At 37.2% G+C, this 19861-nt stretch overlaps 1 protein-coding gene across 1 annotated transcript in view; it reads left to right on the top strand.

Annotated features, from left to right (window-relative positions):
• The window catches only part of LOC122811200 (EF-hand calcium-binding domain-containing protein 4B-like), a 1881211-nt gene that overhangs the window by 1753058 nt on the left and 108292 nt on the right, over window positions 1-19861 (top strand). The window lies entirely within an intron of this gene.

Here is a 19861-nt window from a genome sequence, read left to right on the forward strand (position 1 = left end):
TTCGCTGTTACAGATACAAATCTATCACAGTGCTTGTTTCTCATATGTTATGCAGGAATATAATGATTGCTGCTGAGTGAGAAATAGAGAACTGTTCACATTTATGTTACTCAGTCCAAGTTGGTGCAGATTTCACAGAGGAAGTCTCTCAAGAAACCCAAGGTACTCACATTGTGTGTTCTTTCCTCATACCTTCTACAATGAAGTACATCGTCAAACTAGAGAAAAAATATAAAGGAAGCACGACTGCCTCACGCCCCTGTATCCCAGACAAAATTAATTGAATAATCTAGTGGACTTAGCTATTTAACACAAAGAGAATAAGCATAACTAACAAATTTAACTATCAGGGCCTCACAATGTTGAGTATATTTCCATTTATACTGCTTTCGTTTTCTGTTGTATCTGTTCATTGTTTACCTTGTAAGCAGTACATTTGCATGTTGTACTGTTTGAGATACCAAGACATTCTATTTTGAATGGAGCTTCTAGAATCCAGTGTCCTCTGAGATTAGGTTGCTGTCCTTCATTTCTTAAGTCATATGACTGGCACATGATGGTGTTATTGATAATTGTAGTCAACAGAATTGGGTAGTCAGTTATTTGAAACTATGCATTTTAGAGAGGTGACATACTGGCAGATATAAGTCAGGGAAGGACTCATATCTAATCAACTCGATGTAGTTACAGGTAGGGAAACATTTGCAGGAAAATAGCAAATGCAACTCATATGCCTTACACAGCCTTTAAAGAGAGGTTACTTATTCAGAAACTGTTATTCTTCTGCTGGTTTGTATATTTCAGACAAAGAGCACTGAGCATGACCACCATTAAGCTTGTTCAGATGTCACTTGATGGTATGCAGCCACCCACATCACCAAAAAGATGTTAAACCTTTTTGCTTTTCTAGCTGACAAAACCAGTTGGTTTACTGGAAGGAGCTACAAATATACAGATGCTTTCCCACTTCTCTCCTGATGGCTAATCCTTGTATTGCATCATGTATTTATTTTAAAATTTTAATTTTTGCTAACTTAGCAATATAGAATATGTTAGCAATATAGAACATGTCTGTAGGTAGGTATGTATTATAACATCTCATCTACTCCATAAGTTTCCTGTTAATTTTTACAGTTAAGGAACATAGTTGACCAATTGCTATCCTCGTGGAACATAATGGTCTTGTGGTTGTCCTGCTCCTCAAGCTTCCAGGCTGCAGTTTATACTATCCCATATATTTAAAACTGTGTATTCTTTACCCAAGATACCTCCAGAAATGTATCCCATGGCTCTAAGGCTCTTTCATTGACAAAGTGGTTCATACAGTGGTCTCCTGTGCATTACACATTTAGTCTCATATCTTTACCTTCAGAAGTCATATAGAATTTCCCTGAAGAACTTGGGTTACTTGTAGCTTGTTTTTCGTATAACTTAGTTACTTACCCTCACACCATTTCTTGCTAGCGAGTTAATATAAATCCACATGGCATTACTCTGTAAATCTTCTAGTTCAGCTTGTGCACCGTTTCATTTCCCTTCAGTGATTTCTGGGTATCAATGCTGTTCCAGAGATGAAGCCTTCATATCTTGCAGTAGACTTGGACTTATTCATAATTTCAAGAGTGACATCACCTTTTGTACTCCCATAGTTATTTAGGATTTAGCTCCCCTCAGTGTGTAATGCTTTGTCCCCTGTGGCCTCTCTACATACAAGTTAGTCATCTGAAGACTACTGATGTTAATGGACACCTTCCTTACCTTGAAACAGGAGTTGTGTCCATTTACAAGATGAATGGCATTCCGTCTAACAGAGGTATCTTCTCTATTTTTTCTTGTTCAGGCTACTTTAAGGTGGCAACACAAAACTAAATTAGAAACTAAAATCCTATACCTTTGACACTCCCAAGGTTGTACAGGGCTCTCCTTTATCTTTATCTTTTCCTAATAATGCTTGCTGACCATTAACCTTCTATGCCTGAGTGAATCATCTATTTGGAGATAATCAGGCTTCAGGAATTACCTTTCCATCAGCAGCTGCAGCAGTAACGACACAAGTGACTGTACAAATCCTTTGTGCAATCTCTACCTCCCTGCCTCTTTCCCTTTACTATTACTCCCCAAGGAAACACTCGAACAAAAAAAATCCCACTGTATTTTTGTTGTTATTGTATTGTACTGCCATTTGAATTCATCATTAGGTTATGAGTGCTATTCAGCCTTGTTCAAATCCCACGACTATATTCATCATTCATAATACCAAAAGCTTCTTCAGTACATCTGTCAGTTGTCCATGTGAGCTGTGTAATATCATATGTTTTTATTCTTATATTGTTTATTTTTATTATACTTCACTTTTTATTTCATAATATTATCAAGTAGCAAAAGTTTTCAACAGAATTCAGAGTTTTTTGGTCTCAAGCCCTCACACAGTTCATGCAGGAGCATTTTCCCACATCTAGTTCTATCAATATAATCAACTTTGAGCTTTCCACAACTCATGGGGGAAATGGATTCTCCATGCAGAGACTATGGTAGAGCAGTGTGCATTTGCTTATTTCAGCAGAAGTGAAAATCATCCTACTACTATGTTTGACCTAGATAGAGTGAGACATCTGTAGGGAGAGTCTTCATGTGTTATATATGACCATTTGCTTTAGTTTATAAACAAGGTGAGAGAGAGTTAGTTGTCCACCCCTTTTCAGCAAAAACCTAAGCCAGAAATGAGGATACATACCAGTTTACCAGTATTTTTTTTTTTTTTTTTTTGCTGGGGTAGAAGGCAGAGCACCTGGAGTAAACCCACACAGATGTAGGGAGGACATGCAGACATAACAAAGGCAATGAGCAGAAAGCAGGACTGAACCCTAGATCTAGAGATGTGAGGCAGAGATCATACCACTGAGCCACTCTGCTGCCCCAGAATAACACAGATGATTAGGACTGGATCTCTGATCGTAACCATATTATTATGTGTTCAAGACATGGATGCAAAGACATACACCTCGAGAGCAAAGCTCAAGAGGTGACCCTTGGCTTCTAATTCAAGAACACATAACAGTACGTTAAGATGAGAGATCCACTCATAATTATTTGTACTGCTTGAAGCTTGGTCTGCTCCATTTTCTACTAGTTACAGAAAAAGAGAAAAAAATCTAAGTGTTTTGGAAGCTTTCAAAGCTGTAGAGCACTTAGCAAGTGCAGTCAAACAGACAGCAACACACGTCTCAGTAAGAAAAAACATTTTGAGAGAAAGTCTTGGACAGATTACTGGTATGGACAGCAGGTAGAAAAAGAGTTGTTTTCAATTCTGCCACTGTCATTTGCTGGCCGGTACTGGTAGGTCTTAATGCATAGTACAAGGCCCTATCTTAACATTTAGGGGTGCTTAACAATTGTTAAGATTGGGACTCATGCTATGGAAGTGATTAACTAATTTGCCTTTTTCCTGATAGTAATGTCTTTCGTCTTTTCCCGGTTAGGGGTCACCACAGTGGAACGCCAGTCCGCTTATGATTGGCAGTAGAGTTTTACTGTGCCGAGGTGCCAGCCCAATGCCCAACCTTCAATGAAGGCACACCCATTCACGCACGCACCTACGTGCATATCTTTAAATGTCACTCAACCGCAGGGAGGACATGCAGACTCCAACAGAAGGTGCTCCAGCCAACAATCGTACCGGAGAACCTCTTGCTGTGAGGCGACAATGCTAAACACTGCACTATGTTGCTTCATGCACTACAAGATTATTAAGCTGTTTTCTTGTAAGTGTTGCAGGTCATTTCATAGCAGCAGCAAAAGGAAAAAAAATGTATTTACATGTACAAGAATATAAACCTCAGAGTTTTGCATTTGCAAATCTTAATCACTGACAAAAGCAGTTGAAACACTCCGAAGATTCATGAATCTTCATCATTTCTACTAGTATCCCCATATATCTTATTAGTTAGAAACCTTATTAAGTATCCAATTTACCTCCAACAGCTGACTTATTACTAAGGAACGCATTAACTGTGGAGGCTTATACAGATGATTTTAATGTCCTTCTAAAACATATAACTAAAATGTTAAATGTATTCATTTTTCTACAGTAATGCTTTCTTTTATACTAAGCTGTAAAAACTGATTATTTGGTTTTGTATGCTATAATTTTGTATCTGCATATGATATTACACTTAAGAAGTCCTGTACGATGTTTATTCTTCTGATATGCTAGCAAAGCAAGCCTGACATACCCCAGTAATGCATAATAGTAGTCAGCTCTCAAGAGAGGCCCTGTAGCACAGACAGATAAAGCCCTTTACTGCCCCCCAGGATGACCTATGTTCGATTAGTAACATAATTGCTGGTGGGGCCATAGGGAAAGTATGGGAGTGAGTTGTTGACATCGGCTAACCCATCTTGGAAGGAGATAGGTAACTTAGGCTTGCTGCAATAAAGCAGCATTACAAGCCTGGAAAGATCTGTGCTGCACACACAGTGTGCCATTTAGTTAGGAGGATGCTCATGCACTGAAGTGCACAAGTACATCCCAAGGGTACCAATTCTGGAACTCACATGGCTTATGCAGGGTGGTAGCCGTTAAAGCACAAACTTTCTGGCAGCAATATGATGTTGCACGGCATCCTCGATCTCTTCATTGGCCCTGGGCACTGGTCAGAGTGAGCCTTTGTAGACCCACTGAACAGGGAAAGGAGCCATTGGCAGATAATGATCAGCTGTGAGAAGAAAAAAAAAAGTAAGCAGCCCTTGAAAGTGTAATGTGGCACAGAAAGTTAATAATAGGAATATTAACATGGTACCTCTTACCCTACCACCATTCTTATATTTATTTATTTAATAAAATTATTGAATTATAAACTGCAATATGAAAACATGTCATGTGTCTAGATGTCTGGAATGTTTAGGTGATTGGTATGTAATTAATGGAGTGGGTTGGTACCTGTGGAACATGTAATATTTATCACTTATTAATTTTATTCTTATCATCTTAGGACTGGTAATTTTTCCAGAATGATTGCAAAAAACAGGGGAAAATCTCTGCTTAATTAAGAAAAGTGATCCGAAGATTTCCATATCAGCAATGTATATTTTCTTTAGATAAAATATATATGTAGACATGAAGATTCTGAGAGCTTGTTTTAGATAGCACTGTGATTTCCACTGAGCATAAAAAGTTATCTGGATAGTGTACGTAGAATGAGCAGAAAGGGTTCAATATCCCAGAAAGCAGAAAAATATGTAGTATGCTTTTTACAGCATAAACAAAACAGTGTTTTAGTTCAAGCTATAACCTTGTCAAGAGCAGATAATAGAATGTTTCAGGACTCTTCCCTAAATGTTTAAAGTGGTAGAATACCAATTTATAAGTGCCGATTTATAAAACATAAGTCTGCAGAACTAGTCAAGTTTTCCTGAAAAAATGTTTAATGATATACAAGAGGAAACTTTCTTGAAAGAACAACTGAATTTGCTGAAGAACTAGGGGTACACTTGATAAAATGCTTTTAGTTAGATTTTTTTTATATATATATATTATTTTGATCAGCTGATGCTTGCCAGCCATCCTGTGGTTAGTTAATTTATTCTTGAAATGAGTCAAGGGCAAGTCGTCCCACTCATTCACACCCACCACCAAGATGTCATCATTTAGGCAGCTGTCAGTCTTTGTTTTAGTTAAGCCTAATCACAATCCCCGTAGCAGCTGATGGGTATGGCTCATAATTCCATATATGTGCACTATTGCTTTTGCCCAGCTATAGCTTATGGTGCTTGATGAGCATGCTTCCCATCATGGCCCAGTTGTTCTTTGTTTTCTCCTTTCTATTGGTATATAGTTGGCCTCCTCTAGATGTCAGTACAACAAAGGTCCGATCTACCTCCCTCCATCCCAGGGAAGAAGAGTTGGCATTGGCCAATCAGTCCCAGTCCCACCCAGCGACATCTGCAGTATCCAAGCGCCAATAAAATTCTGGTAATCTAGGACATAGTCAGGTCATTATCCATCTATATCATGGAGGTAGCTCACCCTTTAGGTGGATCCTAAATATACAGTATTCAGCAAGTGAAAGTAGATAAATCACAGGCTTCTGCAGTTTCTAATTCATCCATGGGAAAGACATGGAGGTTGGGTAAAGCAGAAACAAACTGTATGCAAGAAATAGTGGAATATGGAGAATGGGCAATCACAAGTGAGAAATTAGCTATGCAGGCAAACAAGTCTTGATGACATATGTATAGTAGAAAGGTGCTTACTGATAGAAAAGTCATACTGTGATAGAAAACTTGTAAATACAATTAATATAGCTAGATTTGACAAGAGAAGTAGATCAGGAAGATACTGTGGTGAAAAGTTCTGTTCTACAGAGGGAAAACACAGTGAGTATATGAGACTATAAAAAATCTTACTAAAGCGTGCAAATAGATAAACTGTAATATTTACTGATATTATAATATGACTAAATTATTTAATAGTAAAGGACAACTATAGAAGGGAAAAAGAGAAAAGGTCTCATCTCAGGTTAGGAAGAAATGAAAAAATGACTAGTATTAATTTGTGTTTCTCTTTCTCTGTCTCACTCTCTAGATTTTGCATATGAGTGGTGTGTATCTGGAAAGGACAGAGCCACGGGCACATTATATATAAAAGAGATTGTCTTTCTTAGTACCCAAAAGAAGGCAGGTGAAAATCTCAGGTTAGGAAGAAATGACTAGTATCAATTTCTGTTTCTCTTTCTCTGTCCCACTGTCTAGAGTTGGTGTGTGAGTAGTGTGTATCTGGAAAGAACAGAGCCAAGGGCACATTATATATAAAAGAGATTGTCTTTCTTAGTACCCAAAATTAGGCAGGTGAAAATAAATAAAAGGTAGAATGAGTAAGGTTGGCCTGGCCTAGCCCTCAGACACCCCCACAAATAACTGCTTGGTAACAAAATATAAAATTACTTTGGAACTATTTATCAGTAATTTTTGGCTTTTGTCTCCATTATATCACATCTGATATCACCAGAACAAAATACACACAAAAACAAAACCACTTTAATATCCAAATTACATTTTGAAATCCAGCGATTAATTTGCATCCAAACCAGCCAGTAATGATCAATGGAAAAAGCTTGATTTTTAAAATATATTTAATGTTTATATTGTCATTTAAAAGTGAAAAAAGTGGCATCTAAAAACAACTGTGACTTACATTATTTATATTCTAAAATATTTGTTCATGTCACCATCTCTAAGATCCAAAGCAGAAAATAAACTTTTTTTGTAACTCAAACAATTTGAAACATGTTTATAAAGTGCAATATCGTCATCTTAGTTTTTGTATCATTAACATGTTCACCAGCTCTTTGAAATAAACTTCTGAAAGTCTGATGCTCGCGTTCGCTGCACATCACAATACAAAAAACACCCAAACTGTTGCAATTCTAACATTTATCAATCAAAAAACTTTTACAAAAAGTATTTAAAAATATAAGCAGCCCTTTTGCAAAGAATTTACATTTTGCAAGAAACACACTTGAACTTTCCCCTATTCTTGGTCAAAATGTAATTAAGATCCGAAAATTCAAACAATTCTTTTAAACATTTGCCTTTCTTGCTAACAAATGAAGGATTGTTTCTGGCAACTGTAGCAAGATCTTAATTTCCCAAAATATGTTTCTAATTGCTAATAACAGAACTTTAAATGGCATGACTATCCAAACTTTTAGTTTGCCTTTCTCACTTAGACAAAAAAAAATCAGTTGTTTGGGTGATGATAATGAGGGACCTGAATGCACACGATCATGACAAGCAGAACAGGATATGAGGACTACTTGGGCCCATGGGAATAAAGAAAGAGAGGCCATTCTAGAATTCTGTCTTGCAAATGTCATGGTAGAGTCCCAACATATGGTTCCGCAAGAGAGATAGTCATAAGATCATATATAAGACTGGCCATAATGCAGCTCAGGTAGATTTCCTCCAAGTAAAAAATGGCCAGTGGAGTAGAAGCAGTAATTGCAAAGTCATCCCCACTGAAACATTCGACCCACAGCATAAAACACTGGTTATCACAGTCAGCTGCAAGCAGCTGTCAGAGAAGTTCTAAGGTCAATTGATATTAGGCTGAAGACTTGGAACTTGATTGGAGGGAAAACACACGAGTTCAAGAAAATATTCAGGTCTCTAGCACCTTAAAAAGAAGAGGAAATAGGTGAAATTAAGGAATGGCTGTGTCTTAAAACAGCATGTATGAGGACTATAGAACAGATATGTGGCCAAGATAGGTATGGAAATAAGGTAAGAAAAGTTGGTCATGGAATGTAGAAGTCTTGGAAGTCATCAAAAGAAAGAAGGAGTGCAGGTAAAACTGGGATATGGCTAAGAGAACAGTTTCAGTAGTGACGAGCAAGGCATCAGAGGAGCTCTCCCAGCTTTTGGAAATTGATTCAGAAATGGCACAAAGAAACAGTATCGGGTTGCAAGGCAAGGACAGAAAGAAGACAGTTATCAAACATCCTTAATAAGAAATGCCAGAAACAACTTGCTCACCAGTCCTCCAGGACATCAAAGGCAGACAGAAAGAGTACTTCGGCAACGTATGAATGAAGAAAACCATGAAGTAGCTGTACTGCCCCAGGCACCACCTATGATGAAAGAAGAAGAGGAGCCTACCCAATACGTAGGAACAGCAGTAAGGAAACAAAGTTAAAGAAAGCAGCAGGCTCGGGTGAGATCAGGGCAGATATGGTCAAGATGTCAGGTGAGTTAGGGGAGAAATGGCTCAAGAGGGTATTCATAGCAGTATGTAGAAAATTGCACATCCCAGATGACTGGAGAATAAGCATACTAGTTCCAGTGAACATGACAAATGGATATTCACAACTATGGGTGGTACAGAAGTATCAAACTCCTGTCACAATGCATGAAATTATAAAGAGGTTGATTGATAAACCAGTATGCAGAGAAGTATGATGGAAGGTGCACAGTTTGGATTCAAGTCAGAGTGCAGCACAACTGATGCAATGCTTGCAATGAGGCAGATAAAAGAATCAGCCTCAAAGGTAATAAATGACAATGTACTGAACTAATTGTAAGTGGAGTCATGTATATTGAGCCAAAAGATATAGCAAATCTACTGGCCAACAAATTTAGCTCCAATTTTACCCCCTTCCCTTCCCCAGACACTCACAGGAAATACACTCAACCATAACTCCCACAACTATGACCAGGGAACAGATCCTTAATGCACTCAACAAGGCCAAGAAAACTGCATTGATGGTCCCTGGTAATATCCCAGGTTGCTTCCTTAACACCATGAGATATGACCTGGCAGGACCAGTAGAGCTACTATGTAACCGTAGCCTCCATACAGGCTTTGTGCCAAGTAAGTAAGGACTACAACTGTCATCCATCTGCACACAGGTGGGACATCTGCGGAACCAGATAACTATAGACCCCTAAGTCTGAATTAGTCTCATAGGCAAAGCCATGGAAAGAATTATCATGGTATTGCTAAACAACGATATAGGAAACTTTCAGACAATGGATTCAACCCAGTTTGGTTTCATCAAGAGTAGGTCATGCCTACTCAGTCTTTTTTCTTCTTCAAGAAGATTACCAAAGCAATGGATAAGGACAAAATGATGTATACTGCATACTTTCACCTGAGCAAACCATTTGACACAATAATAGGCATTGTAGGCAAACTCACAAAATTAGGTATAAACCTCTGTGTCACCTGCTGGAATACCAGATGGCTCACAGGTAGCACCCAAGAAGTTAGGACAGGGGAGTCTATTTCCCCAAACAGGCCAGTCACTAACTGGGCCCCTCGAGACTTAGAGCAGGGCCACTCCTTTTTGGCGTCTACTTCTCTGAATTCAAAGCCACCATCAAGACATCCAGCTGACCAAGTTTGCAGATGACTGCAAACTATGAACAGTCAGAAATTCCCCAAAGATGCAAATACTCTCCAAGAAGGCCTGACAGAAAATACTATCTGATGCCAGAGCCATGGTCTAAAATTCAATACCAAAAAATGCTTAATAGTAGCCATTGGGAAGACAGCTACCCCTGGAGACTACCACATTGACAATCTACCCCTAAGAGTAGTCCCAGTGGTTTGGCATTTTGGAATACATGTAGACAGTAACCTAGCCTTTGACAATCATGTGTTTAATGTTTTAAGGAAATTGTTATATGCTGCACAACTTACAAGCAATGGTATGGCATTTGGGTCCAATGATGTCATTGTTTTGTTGTACTCAGGCTTCATCACATCAATCATTGAGTACAGTGTCCTCTTCAATATATACCTGACCAGGCATTTGCAACAATGGGGGCACTCACAGAGGCTCCTCACAAAAAGAATACAGGGCATAAATAACATATCATATGTGGACTGCCTCAAAGCCCTAGCCCTGTACTCAGTCTCATACAGATTTCTGTATGCCTGGCTTACAAAGCATTACATGATCATACTCAGATGGACCTGTTGAAAATCCACAAAACAAATAGCATCAGAATTATCTTATCTAGAGACCTAAACCTCATCTGCAACATAAGCAGGACATGTTGGAGGGGCATGTGTCTCAGAGACTACCTCTTGTCTGGAACAGGCTTTCCAACCATGTGAAACAGAGTTCTTCCCAAACCTATTTCAAGTGTAACTTGAACCAGTGGACAGGGAAATGGAAATTTATCCCTGGCCTGGTAACTATGTCTCTTGTAGACAGAGGCAGCCTGTAAATGCTCAAACATCCATGCCCAAGTCTACATATATCCCTTAAAATAACCTAAGGTATCAAAAATTGTCAGATACATTTGAGAAGCATAGTTAGGCTTAAAAAAACATGGGGTTGTTAGCATAGTAATCACCTATGATCTTAGGAGAAAATAATTCAAATGGACTTTTTTAGACTTGGAGAAAGTATATTACAAGGTCCAAAAAGACTGATTTGGACAGTTCTGCAACTGTTTGAAGTCCCAGAAAAATTGTAGAATTAGTGAAGGCTATGTACAAGAATACAATAACACAAGTACAGTGTTCATATTCCCAGGGAGGTTCACGGTGGGAGTAGGTGTGCATCATACTGATTATAGACTACATTATCATACAGTTAAGAGGGGACAGATGAACAAAGTTGATGATGTGGTATTACAAGCAGACTCTGAACAAGAACTTTAGCAAGTGACAGGGGAATAGAATGCAAAGCTGAAGGCACAAAGGATAAAACTGAGTACAAATCAGATAGTTGTAACTGCAGCACAGGAGGAAAGCAGAAAAAGTTGATAACTGAGATAGAAGGGGAAAAGAATGGAGCAGGTACAGCTTCAAGTATCTGGGAGGGGTGGTTGTGAAGAAAGGAAGTTTGAATGAGGAGGTCAGAGCTAGAATCAGAGTGCCTGCAGCTGGCACAGTGTGTCAGGGGTAGCGTGTAACAGAAGAATGCCAAAGCAGCTGAAAAGTAAGGTGTACAAAACAGTGGTGTAGACAGTATAGAAACCTGTGCAGTGAAAGCACAGCAGCTGAGAAACCTTGAGCTGATGGAGATGAATGGCATGAGATAGGTGGTAGCATGAGCACCTTGTAACAGACAAAGAAATGAGGATATCATAGCAAAGACCAAGCAGGTCCAATTGCAAAGAAGGTGAAAGAGAACAGATTATAGTGGTTTAGGCATAGCTGCAGGAAAGCAAAAGACATTCAAGAGAAGATGATTTGGGACATTCAGGAAAAAAGCAAGGTGAAACAAGGGTGTCCAACAAAGAAATGTATGGATTGTGTGAACGAAGATCTTTGACAGTCATACATGATTGTCAAAGAAGGTAGGAGAACTGCATTGAATCGAGAAAGATGGAGACAGTGGATGCAACACACCAACCCCACGGGAAAATGGGAGAAAAGGGGGTTGCTGTTGATGATGATGATGTTGTTGAAAGATAATACAAGAATTTTTTTGTTTAATTAGTTGGACAAGCCTTAGATAACCAGTACCAATAAGGCATGCAAATAATAAATAGCAGTGGTCACTTTTACCTATCAGAGGAAGATCTTTGACCCCACCCTTGCACACCTCTTGAGGAAATGTTGATGTTATTCCTCTTGTATGAAGTTGCATGATTTGCTTAACTTTTTGAATGGTGCTAAAAAAGCTAAGATCAGGATGTTGCAAATCATGTGCACCTTGCCATACTAAGGGATGGAACTTTATATGTCCAGTCACAGTCAACAATTAACACCAGGCTCACCATAAGTGGGGATATCCACCCCAACCCACGCCCAAATCATCCTGTCCAACACAAACTGCTCCAACACAAATGTCAGAACATAACACCCCCACTATCTTCATTCCTGGGCAAATCAACAACAGCAGCAAAACCAACCATCTTTTAATGCTAAATATTAATATTAGAAGTATCAAAAATAAAATACCTGAACTCCAGGCCACAATAGCACACTACTCCCCAGACATAGTTGCTTTAACAGAAACCTGGCTAAATAAAAGCATAGCTAACTCAGAAGTTCTCCCTACTGGCTACAATATCATTAGACAAGACAGACCACTTCGTAAAGGGGGTGGAACTGCCTTACTGTATAAGTCCAACGTAACTGTATGTCAATTACCAAACTCCTACCCCTCCCCCAATAATTGGGACATACTTATCTCACAACTTCATCTTCACCCTAAAAAGGTCATCACCACAATTGTGATCTATATTCCACCTGGTAATACACCTGCTAGCCTTGAAGACTTCTTATCCAGGTGTTCTTCCACATACTCACAAGAAACCCTTATTCTGGGGGATTTCAACCTAGATTGGTTCACCTGCATATCAGAACCACCAAGTAATCTAATAAATCTCCATGGCTACCAGCAGCTAGTCCAAATTCCAACTAGATGTGATAAAAAAAATCTAAAAAGGAATCCATCCTTGACTGGGTCTTAACTAACAACCCCACATTGTTCCCCCACGCAGGCTGTCTCCCAGACACCTTAAGTGACCACAACATAATATACTTTACATGTAGTAGAACAAGCATATGCAAAACCACTCACTATCTATCCACTAGAAACACAAAAACATTCTCTCCTGAGGTCCTCAATACTTTACTCTGTAACTGTGACTGGACCCCCTTAAAAACCCTCCCACTTGACCAGGCTGTACCATATTTTAACAAAACATTTCTACAACACTTAGACACTGTTGCTCCATTGTGCAAAATCAAGGTTAGAACCTGTACAAACCCCTCAGTAAGGAAACCAAACAAATCCTCAAGACCAGAGACGTTGCCTAGCTTTACTATCAAAAAAACAAAGAAACACAAAGCCTAACTAAGTACCAAGAACTGCGCAACCATGCAAAAAATGCATTAGGCTGGACAAAAAAAATCCTACTACATGACATTACAAACTAAATGCCAACACAATCCCCTAAAATTTTGGAGAAATGTAAACCAGCTACTAAAACCCACCCAAAAGGCTACCCCCAAACCAACCACCCCTGACACTAAAGTTCCCATCGAAACACAATTCAACTCCCACTTTGTGAGCTCAATTCTATCCTTTATATCACAGGACAGTTCCTTCCTCACTAGCCCCCCCCCCCAACACAAATAACACTTATACAAGCTTTACCCTCAAAACAGTTTCCACCACTTCAATCAAAAGCATGCTCTCCAAACTAAAAACCTCATCAATAGCAGCTGACTACTCCCCAGCTATTTCTTGAAACTCACAGCAGATGCTATTGCTATCCCAATCTCCACTCTGATAAACAGATCAATTGTTGAAAACTATGTGCCCAAACTCTGGAAAATATCCTATGCTACACCCATACATTAAGGTGGGACCTCCATTGAACTTAATAACTGCAGACCCATTGCTTTACTCTCCCCCCGGCCAAAATCCTAGAAAAATGCATCCATACCCAGATGCTAAAATATCTCCTAGACAGCAACATCCTGTCACCTACTCAGCATGGTTTCAGACCTGCCCATAGTACCACTACAGCCCTCCTCTGCTTCACAGACACAGTAAACCATCTCAAAAATGAAGGCCAGGAGGTGTCAACTCTTTTTTTGGATATGTCCAAAGCATTTGACACAGTCTCGCACCAAATCCTGCTAAACAAACTAAACCAGTATCACCTATCATATTACACTTTTACCTGGTTCCAAAGCTACTTAACTGACAGGTACCAAGCTGTGAAATGGGAAAATTCTCTCTCTCCTCAGCTGCCCATAACTATAGGAGTCCCACAGGGTTCTATCTTAGGACCACTACTATTCACAATCTTCTCAAATGACCTCCATATCTCCACACAGCATGTATCTATCATTCAGTATGCAGATGACACTACCTTAATCGGTGCTGCACAAAACATTCCCACCCTCCTGCAAACAACTCAACTAGCATTCTCTGATGTTGAAAACTACCTAACCAAAGCCCAACTTATCCTCAATCCAAAGAAAACTCAGCTTATGATTATAACCAGTTCTAACAAAAACACTGATAACAGTCAATTCACTATCTACTCCACAAATGCTACTCAAATTGCTCCAGTGGCACAGGCTAAGCTTATTGGGAATAACCATAGACTCCCACCTAAAATTTGATAGTCATCTCAACTTAACTATTAAAAAAGTACATGCCAAACTTTTCTTACCAACAACACAAATCAGCCATTGTTCACTCCCAACTTCTATCCACCCTACTCTGTGCATCTCCCATTCTGACTAATCTCAACAAAACTGAACTAAGCAAAATGGAAGCAAAATGGAAGCCTGCTATAATAGAATTGCCCGCTTTGCTGCAAATTGCTCATGTAGAACTCATCACTGTACTGCTTTGAGACAGCTCCATTGGCTTGAACTGCCCAACCTCCTAACCTACAATCAGCTCTGCCTCTGTCATTCTATCTGTTACCTCCCCAATAAGTGTCCTGCTCTCAAAAACCTAGTACAACATCACTCAGCCAAAAGGCCTCTTAGATCATCAAGCAAGCTACTACTAGAAGTCACCAACAGCTACAATAGCTGTGGAGATACACTATATAGTTGTTCAGTGGCTAAAAAATGGAACTCTCTCCCCACTAGCATTCAAAACACATTGTCCAAAGCCTCCTTTAAAGACCTCATCAGGCAACATCTCAAGCAAAGTTGGCAGTGCCATGATTGCTGCCCAGGCTAGTGAAAGTGGATAAGGTACATGTACAAAACCTAGAGTACTTGATTAAGATTGAAAACTATTCTCACAAACACTGGCTAATCTACAATGTATGTACTGCACCTGTGTACTATGTATGTATTCCACTTATGTTCCAAATTTTAGCTGTACACCACAAATCTATTAAGTACCTTTATTTTTAAATATTTTTTTGTTTGTTCTCTCCACTGTAACTGTTGATGTGCTGCATACCACTGTAAAACCACATCTTTTGTAATTTGTGTGTATACTGATCATGTCTAAATGTATCTGTAATTTTTCTATGTAGAGCTTTTCTCCCCGGGCCTCTGCTGAAAAAGGGCCTTTTTGGCTTAGTCAGACACCCCCAGTGAACAAATGTAAAATAAATAAAATATCTGATTACCCATAGGAGCGAGATAAAAATGTTCCAAGATGGTTGAACATGTATTAAGGATTTAAGATGCTACTATGTGGTCATCTTTGGATGTGGTATCCAAGGTGTTTAAATTGATCCATTTCAGTAGTTAACATACATTGCAACACCCCTACTCAGCAGTGAATTGCTTATATATTTTCAGTAACATGTTGTCCTTTATTTATACTCCTGACCAGACTCATAAAACAATGATTCTGTTATTAATGCTAGGGCCATATTCCTTAACAATGTTGACTCTGTTCTTAAAATGTCCCATTACTATATGGGATGGTGGATTTAACAGTATGTAAGTATTCATTCCATTCTGCCTTCTCATCTTGAAAAAGTGAACCTCTTAAACAGATTCTTGATTGCCACATTTCTATTAGTTATATTTAGATGTAAGTCATCCCCTCATTAAGTTGCTGCTTACCCAAGTCATTGCAGAAATCTATGAAATAAAAGCTAGTAGAGTTTGTCTTTTCTTTGTTGAAATCAATTATTGTTTTCATTGTTTAGATTTGTTAAGGCAACATACATTTACTGGTTCTGAAACTGCAGTGGTGACTCTTGACTATTGTCGTAGTATCATTATACACGTCAGTAGCACAGGATATTGGAGTAGAATACATAAGGCTATATCTTAGTAAGTTTACACAATTTGTCAATGTTTTCATTAATATGATTTGTTTGTTGCCTAACCTTGTGTTAGAAAACACTTTTTTTCACCTTTCAGGACAAGATTTATCATCAACATAATGGTATAGCCATGGGTACCAGGACGGCCACAGGTTTTGCTGATCAAGTAATGAGTTGGTGGGAGCATTTAGTCCTGGTGCAACATCCTTTGTTTAAACATGTTAGTTTTTTACAGGCAGTACATTGATTACCTTATGTTTATTTGGAATGGTTCTAATGACATGTTAAATGAATTTTTGTGTGATCTTAATGTGAGTACAGATTTTCTAAAGTTCAAGTTGGGAGACAAAGGTGAAAAAGATTTGTTTCTTGGACTTACATATCACAGTGAATACTATTATTAAATGTTTTCAGAGTAATATCTGTAGAAATAAAACATTTAACAACTATTTATATTTTAGAAGTCAGCTCCCTTCTTTTATGAAGTGGAATGTTGTCCAAGGACAATTTGTAAGACTAAGTCAGCTTATTAGAGAAGATAGTCATTTTTAGAGAGACTACATTGTTAGATAAGATGTTTTCAGCAGGAGGTTATTTCAAGGACAGAATAAACATTATTGTCCAAGAAGTCATTGCTAATAGGTGTATCAAATTTCTACCTATTTTGGCCGTACGGTTAAGTGTTAAAAATTCATGTGATAAAGTTAGTTTTGTAAATTATTTGTCTTTAGCAATCACTGTTGACATGGACCAAATTAAGCATATTTTAATTAATAACTAGAAAATCATTATGGGTAATGTAAAACTGACAAATATTACTGGATCTAGACCTTAGTTTAGTTACAAGAAAACTTATAATATTAAAAGTCTGTTAGAAAAGAGGTCTTAATTTCTTAGACAACCAATAGGTGAAACAGTTGGAATGTTTTCTTGTCAAAATTTTAAACAATGTAGATGGATGGCTAATGGCCAGAGTGTTTTTATATCATTTTAATAAAACCATTACAGTTAGAGACAGAGTTACATAAAAACGTTTTAGCTAAACATGCCAATCTTTGTTCCTCATTTAGAATTTTTTTATATTAGATCAAATTAATAATGTTAAACAAGGGGTGATTTAAACACTGTTTTGGAATGTAAGGAAGTAAAGTGGCAGCTAAAACTATCAGCAGATAAGCTACCAGGTTTAAATGAACATATTACTTTTAAGTGTGTTTTAAAGTTGAATTGTATTTAGATTTTTACGTATTGTAATATGTGTAATTATTATTTTTTAAGTATGTTTTAGTTTAAATAGTTAATATTGTTTTGTTTGTTTGATTTTTTTTTTATGTATCCACTTGTGGCAGACTGGGGATTGTTTGATCACATGATATGTGAACAAAGTATTTATTTCTGTAAATAGTGGAAAGTTAAATTCTGAGGAAGTTGTTAAATATAATAAAGAGGGCCAAAAGCGCTAAACTTTAATTCCGAGTGGTTGTCTTTTGTGGGAATTTATAGTTTGTTGTTTTAAGCTTATTGTTTTGATTGTTGTTTTCAGTGAGTGATGACAGTATTAAAAAAGGAATAATGCTGCACAGTGTACTTTAACATGTTAATTTAGAAGTATATGTACCAGCTAGTGACTGTCACCAACTTTATCTTCCTCAGAAATAAATAAATAACCCCCTCATACCACATGAGAGCATGTTGTTGTTCTACACTTATGTTTTAAGAATTTCTGCACAGCATCCTGTAATCAATAGGTATGATGAAATAACTAGAAATAACAACACTAACCAGGAAATTGCTTCATCACAAAAACGAACCACACAGCAACAGCCACTGAAAAAAGAAATGTATTCCTCTAGCGCCTCGGCAACAGTAAGCCTTCAAGGAGTAACATACAAAACTTTAAAAACCATTTATATACTACCAGCTCTACTCACTTAAACAATTAAACAATTAATTAATTAGACATTTAAAAACTCATATACCATTTTTAAAGTAACATACATCAAATTTACATCACACTTTTCCAATTCAATCCAATTTCCGTATTCAAGCCCCTTGGAATCAATGCATCATACTTTAAAATAAAAATTGTTTCTTTCCGTAAAAGCATCAACTTATATATTTCTTTATCCAAATGTTGCATATTAATTTGTTCCAAAAGAGTGGCTTTCAAACCCTCTACATTCCCATCATGGCATTTATTAAAATGAAGAGCCAAAGGGCTCTCAATTTTATTTACTCTAATATCTCTCAAATGTTCCAACAGTCTTGTTTTAAACATCCTTTTCATTTGACCTATATAGAACTTATTACAACTACATTTGATGGCATATATAACACCCTCTATCCTACAATTAAATATTCCATTTGTTTTAAAACTAATATTATTAATATACTAAAAGGAATTAGTAATATAAGGACAACCACTGCATCTGCCACAGGGTTTCGTCCCACTAAAATTAATTTGCTGACTTAATTTAATATCAGGTCTCTGAAACTTAGTGTGTACCACCAAATCTTTAATATTCCTTCCTTTCTTATACGAAAAAATTTATTTTTTATTTGTAAGACCATCAAGTTCTATAAAATTTTTAAGAAATTCCCAAAAATGAAGAATACAATGTTTAATATTATCACTTAAAATATTATATTTAGAAACTACAAACAAATTCTCCTCTCTGTCACCACCACTTTTACGACTTATATTTTTACTATTTCTATTATATCTATTATTAAGTACTTTTTGAACACTTTTATCTATCACTTTTGTGTCAAATTTTCTACTTTTAAACATTAACTTTGTTCTAATTCATTATTAAAAATGTGTTCTCCATTACACAGTCTGGAAATTCTCAAAAACTCTCCAAAATGCAAAGATTCTATAGTATGTTTGGGATGACAGCTATTTCCCATTAAAAACTCATTTACTACCCCAAACTTTCTATGTATGCTAGTACTAATGTGTTTTCCTATTGTTCCACATAAAGTGATATCCAAAAAGGAAACTTGATGGCCAAGTTGCAAGCCATCAGAAGTTATATTGAATCTATTGGTTTGAATATCTTCCACAAAATTTTGTACTAAATTATTGCCACCTTCACACAAAAAAATCAGATCATCTATATATCTAAAATAAAACTTTACATAATCTTTAAAAAATAATTTATCATAAATACATTCTCTTTCAACCAAACCCATAAAAATATTTGCATACATGGGTGCAAAGGGTGCACCCATGGCTGTACCTTGGATTTGGTGATACAATTGAATTTCAAAGTAAAAAAAATTATTTTCTAAACAAAATTGTACTAAATCTAAAACATAATGAGGAAGCGGGCTATTGCCCATCTGATGCAACAAAGATTCTAATCCAAAGACATGTTTAATATTGGTATAAAGACTTCTTACATCTAAGGTTAGTCAATACATATTTTTCCGCCACACAACATTTCTTATTTTGTCTAGAAAATCAAATGAATCCTTAATATACAATGGAAGTTGTTTGGCTTCCTTTAATAATACACCATGTAGGATAACCCCCAAATTATGTAAGAAATATTTACTTGCTGAAACTATAGGACAGCCTGGTGGATTTATACTATCTTTATGTATTTTGGGCAAACAATAAAAATAGGCC

The sequence above is a fragment of the Protopterus annectens genome, chromosome 9.part0 (assembly GCF_019279795.1).
Source record: "Protopterus annectens isolate FY-2018-M chromosome 9.part0, PAN1.0, whole genome shotgun sequence".
NCBI lineage: Eukaryota > Metazoa > Chordata > Ceratodontiformes > Protopteridae > Protopterus > Protopterus annectens.